The sequence below is a fragment of the Corylus avellana genome, chromosome ca6 (genome assembly GCF_901000735.1).
Source record: "Corylus avellana chromosome ca6, CavTom2PMs-1.0".
Classification (NCBI taxonomy): Eukaryota; Viridiplantae; Streptophyta; class Magnoliopsida; order Fagales; family Betulaceae; genus Corylus; species Corylus avellana.
In genome coordinates this window covers 28,759,559-28,768,527 of record NC_081546.1, presented here as the reverse complement: position 1 = coordinate 28,768,527, position 8,969 = coordinate 28,759,559, and positions in this window count along the sequence as shown.

Below are 8,969 nucleotides of genomic sequence, written 5' to 3'. Positions count from 1 at the left end.
CCATTTTCTTCTAGTTCTATTACTACTAATAGACCTTTCGCTTTAATTCATTGTGATATTTGGGGAAGTTTTTCCCAACAATCTTTAAATGGTTCTCGTTATTTCTTAACCATTGTTGATGATTTTAGTCGATGTACTTGGGTTTATTTGATGCATGTCAAGTCTGAGACTAAAACTATTTTGCAATCATTCTTTTCCATGGTGACTCAATTCAATTCTTGCATACAACAAGTTAGATCGGACAATGGTTCTAAATTTCTTTCCAATGATATGCAAAAATATTTTTCAGAATGTGGCATAATCCATCAACGAAGTTGTGTCGGGACTCCACAACAAAATAGTGTCGTTGAACGTAAGCATCGACACCTTCTTGAGGTTGCTCGGGCTCTTCGTTTTCAAGCGCACTTACCCTTACAATTTTGGGGTGAGTGCGTTCTCACTGCCACATATTTGATCAATAAAATGCCATCTTCTCTTTTATCTGGGAAATCTCCACATGAAATTCTATTCCACTCAAAACCAAATTATTCTCATTTGCGTGTTTTTGGGAGTTTATGTTTTGCTCACAATCATAGCATTAAACATAAATTTGACCAACGAGGTAAACCTGGCATTTTTATTGGCTATCCTTATGCTCAAAAAGGTTACAAAATTTTTGATATAGACACTAAAACCATTTTTACTTCTCGAGATGTCATATTTCATGAAGGAATTTTTCCATTTCGTGATTTATCTAAATTTACAACCTCATCTTCAGATGTTACTCCTTTACCTTTGAGTGATGATCCCATTTTTGATTTTCCTATTGCTAAAAATGATGCAATCACTTCTCCCATTGAATAGTTGGATTTAGAACCACCTAGTGTGGAGCAAAATCCTATCACTCCTCCTACTAGTCCGCAAATTAATCGGCCTAGTCGCATTCGGCGTCCACCTTCATACTTGGCTGATTATCAATGCTCCATTGCTACTCATGACCAGCTACCTTCTCCATCTGACTCTAAGTTGAAAGGTACACCTTACCCGCTCCATCAATATATTTCTCTTTCTAATTTTTCATTTGCACACAGAGGGTTTCTTTCTACTATTTGTTCAACAGATGAGCCTAGAACCTTTTCTCAAGCAGTGAAATCACCATTATGGCGGGAAGCTATGGAAAAAGAAATTGAAGCTCTTGAAAAAAATGATACTTGGAGCCTTATTTCTCTTCCACCCAACAAGAAACCCATAGGATGTAAATGGGTGTACAAAATTAAATACCGATCAGATGGAACAATTGAGCGTTATAAGGCCCGTTTGGTAGCCAAAGGTTTTACTCAAATTGAAGGATTAGATTACCACGAGACTTTCGCACCTGTTGCAAAATTGGTAACCGTTCGGACCTTACTTTCTATCGCATCCATCAAGCAATGGTCTTTACATCAACTTGACGTTAATAATGCCTTTTTACAAGGCGATCTTAACGAAGAGGTATATATGGTACTTCCACCTGGTTTTTGCCGAAAGGGGGAGACACGAATTTGTAAACTGAACAAATCTATCTATGGGTTGAAGCAAGCATCACGTCAGTGGTTTGCAAAATTTTCATCTACCATCATGCAAGCTGGTTTTTCTCAGTCTAAGTCTGATTATTCATTATTTTTTAATCATAATGGCAATTCTTCTACTTTTGTCTTGGTCTATGTAGACGACATCATCATTACAGGAAACGATGATTTGGCTATCAACCAGCTCAAGCAATTTCTCGAGAAGAAATTCTTTATCAAAGATTTAGGCAAGCTTAAATATTTTCTTGGCATAGAGGTTGCCCGTTCGAAAAAAGGCATATTTCTTTCTCAAAAGAAATACATCTTAGACATTCTCAAGGATACTGGTTTGATTGGAGGACGTGTCTCTGATTTTCCTATGGAGCAACACTTGCATTTATCACCAGATGATGGTACTTTACTTCCTGACCCCACTCCTTATCGTCGATTGGTGGGACGTCTTATATACCTTACTGTCACAAGACCTGATATTAATTATTCAGTCAATATTCTTAGTCAGTTTATGCATTCTCCTCGAACGGCTCATATGGATGCTGCGCACCGTGTGGTTCGATATTTGAAGGGTTCTATTGGTAAGGGAATTTTTTTATCATCATCGAGTACTATTCATTTGCAAGGTTATTGTGATTCAGATTGGGCAGGGTGTCCTATTACTCGACGATCTACTACAGGCTTTTGCATTTTTCTTGGTTCCAATCTTATTTCTTGGAAAACTAAGAAACAATCTACAGTTTCTCGGTCTTCTGCTGAAGCTGAATATCGAGCCATGGCCACTTTAACATGTGAACTTCAATGGTTAAAATATTTGTTGAACGATATGGGTATTTCTCATTCTTCTCCAATCACAATGTTTTGTGACAACCAAGCTGCCTTGCACATCGCCAACAATCCAGTTTTTCACGAACGTACCAAGCATATAGAAATAGATTGTCATTTCGTTCGGGAAAAGCTACAATCCAAACTTATTGCTCCAAGATACATACCTGCATCTCATCAACTTGCAGATGTATTCACAAAGCCATTGGGTAAAGATGCATTTCATGGTTTAATTTGCAAGTTGGGCGTTATTTCCATACACGATCCAACTTGAGGGGGAGTATTGACGTTACTCTTTGTTTATTGCTCCACACGTTACTGCTCCAAGATATTTGTTTTTGACATTATGTTGAGTAGTTAATTGAATTTAATGTTATCTCTTTGTAACAGTTGTTGTAGGATTCAATATCTCTTTGTAACAGTCATTATCTCTTTGTAACTGTACATTTAATTTGCCATTATCTCTTTGTAACAGCCGTAGGATTCAATTCTATTTAAGCTAATGAAAGCCCAATCAGATGGGTATGTGAGGAAATTATTTTCATCCATGTGTCAACTTTAACAGTTATCTTACCCAAAAGCATCTTACCAAGCTGTAAATCTGAGATAATTTTTTTCGTCTGATTTTTTTTTTATGTAAAGTACTCTCAAAATCAACGAATTGATACACAAAAAATGATATGGGTTAGGGTGAAATACCATATTAAAGATAACTTGAATCGGGTTCATGCCATGTGTCCAACTTTACATGTATTTAGTTGATTTAAGACACTGCGCGTGGGGAGCCTTATAATAATGAAGACTTTCTTACTTTATCCATGTGATTGTGGGGATTAGGATCCTCTCCTATTCATTTAAACTGGATAATATTCAGTTAGTTATAATGGAATGATATTTTTGTCTCATATAACTAACAAGATATTATCCAGTTCAAATAAATTGGAAAGGATCCTGTTCTACTGTATAAGTGTTGTGATAAATGTATGCTGTTATTTTTGTTCAATTTGTTTATCTTAATACACTTCAAATTGGACCTGTTATTAATATTGCTCCACCATACTGTGGGCTGATGATCAAATGGAGTATTTCCTATATATGATTTGGTCTATTAGAAGGAATCTCTGCAATTTCTAAAAGAAAATTAAATCCTCACAACGATTCTCAAATATTCTTAATAAATGACAATATGAATTTCATTTCTTCTTCTTTTTGAGTGAGACGCAACCAAGATAAGCTTGATCCAACTAAGATAATATATAAGGGGGCAACGAGACGTACGTGGACCCAACAAGAAGCTATATTATACGAGAAATGTTTGGTTTTTATTTTTTACCTATTTTTTATCCATCTCTTATAAGGCAAATCCATGTTTAAGTGCATAAATTTAAATATTATATGAAAACGTTCATACATATAAGTGCATGTGTTGTTAATGTTATAGAGTAATGTTCAACTAGTTGGGCTTGCCAGTTGATGGGCCTCCCCTTATTATTACATCTACTATATATATGGACTCATTCAATCATCTATATTTATTTAATGACAAGATGTAACAACCAAGGACTTAAGGCTTGTTTGGATGTGCGTTTGAGAGGCTTAAAAGTGGATTTAACATTAAAAAAGTCTGTTTGAAGAAAAAAAATTTAGTTTGGTAAAAAAATTGAAAGTGCTTTTAAGGATCTAAAAATAAAAAATTGATCAAAACACACTTTTGAAACTTTTGCAAAAAAATGTTTTTTGACTTAAAAACTTTATTTTTTAAACGTAATCTTAAACATACTATTTTTTTTTTTTTTCTAATTATCTTAAACATACTATTAAACTAGACGAAGAAGCATTGCAAATGTTATCGACTTTTGTGTTGTATTGTCAATGTCATTTACAATATGAAAGCTTTCAATATTTATTATGCCTCATGCACGTGATGCACGCGTAGTGACAATGTAGCTAATAACCCCTCAAAAGAATTAATAAATTTCTTTGGGTTTTGGATAGAAATTTCCTTTGAAAAACCAATTTGTAAAAAGTTTTTATCCGGCTTGGGTTTAATTAATGGGATGTACGTAATGAAGCTACGTACCAACAAATCAAATGGTCAAAAAGGATATATATATATATATATATATAGATTAAAAGAAAGATAACAGTAATTGGCCAATCGAGCTGAGATCGAAGATCGTGTACTCTGTTTCAAGAAATTTCAAATGGACATTTCTTTTTTTAGCAGGAGTTGGTTATCGATCCATTTTCTACTTTCCGAATGGTAGAGAGTGTTGATGACAGTTTTCCAAGGATGACGTGGCACAATTCCTGTGGATTATTGTGACGTCTGAGGATTCGTCGAACTGCAAGACTAAGAAAGATTAGGATAAGAGCTGCCGGTGGTTGCCGGCGGGAGATAACTCCGATGCTTAGGTCAGTGATTTAGTTGGAGAGTGTGTAAGCTTAATGAGAATTCAAGCAAGAGAGTTGAGATTACCGAATAATGAGTTAGAACTCCCCTTTCGTTTAGCAGTAGCTGCCTTGCTAGCATTGTAGGCCCCATACTTCCCCATGATCCACGTGTGCCATATTAGTGGAGTATATCGAGGAGGGATATGACATATGTGAATAATGTGAGTTCTCGAGTCTTCCTTGGGAACGCGTGTTTTGTTTAAGTACTGGATTATCGTCCGGAAGACTGATGCACTCTTGATGGATCAATCTATTAGTCGGTTGGGCCAACTAAGTCTTGGTCTGGGCCTAGTCCTTAGTGGGCTTGCACCTTGGACCGGGTCTAGAGGACTGTCGGGCCTAATGTGGCTGATCCATGGCCTAACAATCACCCGCCAATTTTCTTGTCTAGATGACTATGGAAATTTCATGTTCTCGAAAATGGGTCTGCTTTTATAGTCTCAACCTGTCCTCGGTGACAATATGTTGAATTGATCTTCAGAGTTTTGACAGCTCACTTGTCAGACGATTGGCGCTCACTTTCTCGAGGAACCCTAGTCCCTAGGGTTTTAAAAGCCACACAGCCGATTCGTTGTCTTCACAAACCTTACAAAAGGCTTTCTTTTTCATCATTTCTTGACTTTCATCTATTTACCTCGACAGAAGCCATTTTCGTATCCTCCAAACTCCAAAATTTTTCATCTTCCTACTGGCGTGCTTCCATTTGACCCACTTTTCTCAGTATTACTTTCTGAGATTGGTGTATTTCAGAGTTGTGGTCGAGTCTGTACCTTGCACTGAACCTTTCGTAGCCTCAGATAGCCCAGTGCTCAAGTACCTAGACCTTTTGCTTCCCTTAATTGAACCGACAGTAGACCAGCTTCGTCTGAGTGTTACTCATCTTCTAATCCAACAAGGGCACCCACTTATTTCTCGTTTGTTAGTCTCCGAGCTTTTGTACCTAATAGGTCGCAATGATGGTGTGGAATTTGACAGAATGGGTGATTCATACCTGGCCTTGTGGAAGTCGGAATTGATGAGTGTTGACGAACCTCGAATTTGAAAGTATTGCTTCGTTCCTCCTACTGTACAACAGGGCTTCGATAGTGACCAAACTAGTGATGTGGTGCGCGTTGAGGAGAACAAAGTGTGCTTGTACGAAGATATGTTCAAAGCAGGCTTCAGGCTACCCTACTCGAGGATAGTCCGAGAATCGTTGGCTTATCTTCGAGTGGCCCCTCACCAAATCGTGCCAAATCCCTGGAGGGTCTTTTTTGCCAGCATGGTACTTTGGCCGAAAGTTCTCGGGGATGTGCACCCACTCACCGTTCGAGAGTTCTTGAAGGTGTACAAGGTTGTGAAGAATCCCAACTCTGACCATCTCTTAAACTTCCAACTTCCAAGGCCGGCAAAAGTTGAAGCCATGGGGTGGTCCCCCCCAAAATTAAATATTCTAGTTTCACCCCTGCATCCATCGGATTTCCACCTTGATAGGAATAAATCATTTCATCAATAGATTGTTCCATAATGTTTCCATACAAATAGCAAAACATGTCTTATATATTATTGGTCTTATTGTTGATAATACAATACAAACTTCACACAACATATCTGATTTTTGGCCTTAATACAAGCTTCTATGTTACAAATAACACGTCGGCCTTATTGTTGATAATACAAGCTTCACACGACGACATATACGTACGATTATTGTTCATAATCCACCAGCTTCGATCTAGGCTGTTCCTGCCGCCGGCCCTTTCCATTCTTTGGAAGCTGCGTCAACAGTAAGAATTACACGCTAGAAGTCAAAACAATGAAGACCGCATGCGCTTATACCAAAATTTTATATGCAGGAGTAATTGGAATAGATATATTCATGATATATTGGCTCGCGGCTTGATAAATGTTTTTGTTTGAATAGTAACAAGAAATAATTGACTTTTGTGACGGAAAAGTAAAAATTAAATTAAAAAAATTTAAAAAGAAATATTTTTTCTTTTTCGAAGAAATGAAAATAAGAGTAGGAGCAGGTTAAACACGTTTGCCAAACCGATCCATTGAATCTAACCTGTTCACGAAAGAGTCCAATCAGCGTCGTCGGCGCACACGTCACGCAAAGTAACCAAGCAGTTCCGTTTGCTTGAAATAAGCAATCTTTCTGGCGATACTGTCCGTATCATCATAACCAATCCAGTGGTTGCCGCCATAGCAATAATCCGTAACATAATCTGGCCTGAACTCGTGATTGAAGCTCGATTTGGTTTTGATATCTTGATAAGATGTGTAGTCATCTCTGTTTTCATTCCCTGATCCTTCAGCAGGGTCAAAAAAATCATGTTTAAAAGCATCTTCCAGTAGCCATTCGTAGCCAAAAAATGGAAGGCCGATGACTAATTTGTTTTCTGACACTGCACTAACCCACTCGCTAATGCCGGTATCCACGCTCTTAAATGATTTGATTTTTCTTGGATTGTGCAACTTAGCAGGTGGTGTAGTCTTCCCTGGACTCGACAAGGCGTCATAGAATTCATATGCCCGTACGTTGATCATGTTGAGTATATTCTAAAGCATTATCAGAACGAAAAGCCTTAATGGGTTTTGAAAATTGGGTTTCAATCATTTTGGCAAAAGTACGATAAATATCCAATAATTCAGAACGAGATTTCATTAAAAACACCCAAGTGTAACGAGAGAAATCATCAACAAAAATAACAAAATAACGTGAGCCACTCATACTAGCAACATGAGAAGGTCCCCAAACATCAGAATGAATTAAATCAAAAGAAGTAGTAGCATGAGAGTCACTATTATTAAATGGCAAAGTCGGTTGTTTACCAAGTTGACATGAACTACAATCAAAAGAATTATTGGAAACTGAACCTAACAACCCTTTGAAGCTAAAAATTGAACGCGAGAGGCAGATGCATGACCAAGACGCGAATGCCAAAGTGCAAGAGATGGTGATGATGAAGAGGCTGCAGCAGAGATGCCTGTGGCGGGGAGATGTAAGGATAGTTCGAACATACGCCCAATTCTACACCCGGTCCCAATGGTCTGACTTGTACGAGGATCCTGTACATGCACACCAGAAAAGTCAAAAACAAGTCTATATCCAAGTTCACACAGTTGGCCAATAGAAAGAAGATTGAAGGATAATCCAGGCACATGAAAAACTTCAGGAACAGAAAGGGAAGGTGTATTGATAGTGCCTATATTTTTAACAGTCATAATGGAGCCATCAGCTGTGCGAATGAATGAAGAATGAGGGGAAGGTACAGATGTGGTAGAGGAAGTAGGGTGAGGTGTCATGTGATTGCAACAAGCAGAGTCAAAGAGCCAAGAGGAAGAGGTACCTGGCAACACTGAGAGGACAGAGGAAGATGCATTACCAGAACGAGATAGGACGACCTGGTTGACTATTGTCTCGAAGTCAGCTGCAGATAAGGTGACACTGGATCCTGATGCGTGGCCAGAGGAGGCAACTGAAGAGGGAGCAGCTGGAGATGAACCACTCTCAGTATGAGCAACTGCTGCTGTGGGTGCATTAGATCTTCCCTTACGCCAACACTTGTCAATAGTGTGCCCTCGACGTCGACAATAGCGACAGTAAGTATTATCGCGAGACTTAGGAGGGAGTCGAGAAGTACCTGACCTGTCATAATACTCTCGCTGGAATGACAAGGAGCCAGAGGATGGTGCAACCAACACTGTATGACTAGGCTGAGAGCGCATAGTCTGCGATCTAGTCTCGGCACGGACAAGTTCGAAGATGGCAGTGTCCAAAGTGGGAAGAGGAGAACGATCTAATAGTTGCACACGAACAGGCTCAAAATCATCACGCAAAGCCATCAAAAATTGGTGAAGGCGATGTTGATCTCTACTTGGCACCTCGCTTATTTCTTGGCGAAGTAAGAAACAGACTGTTGTTGCTCGATCTAGCACAGAGGCAGAATATCGTGCTCTAGCTGACACTACCGCGGAGCTTCTTTGGTTGCGATGGTTGTTACAAGATATGGGTGTCTCTCTTTCTTCTGCTACTCCTGTATACTGTGATAATAAAAGTGCTATTCAGATTGCTCATAATGATGTTTTTCATGAATGGACAAAACATATTGAGATTGATTGTCATTTTGTTCGTCATCATCTTCTTCAGGGCTCACTACAACTTCA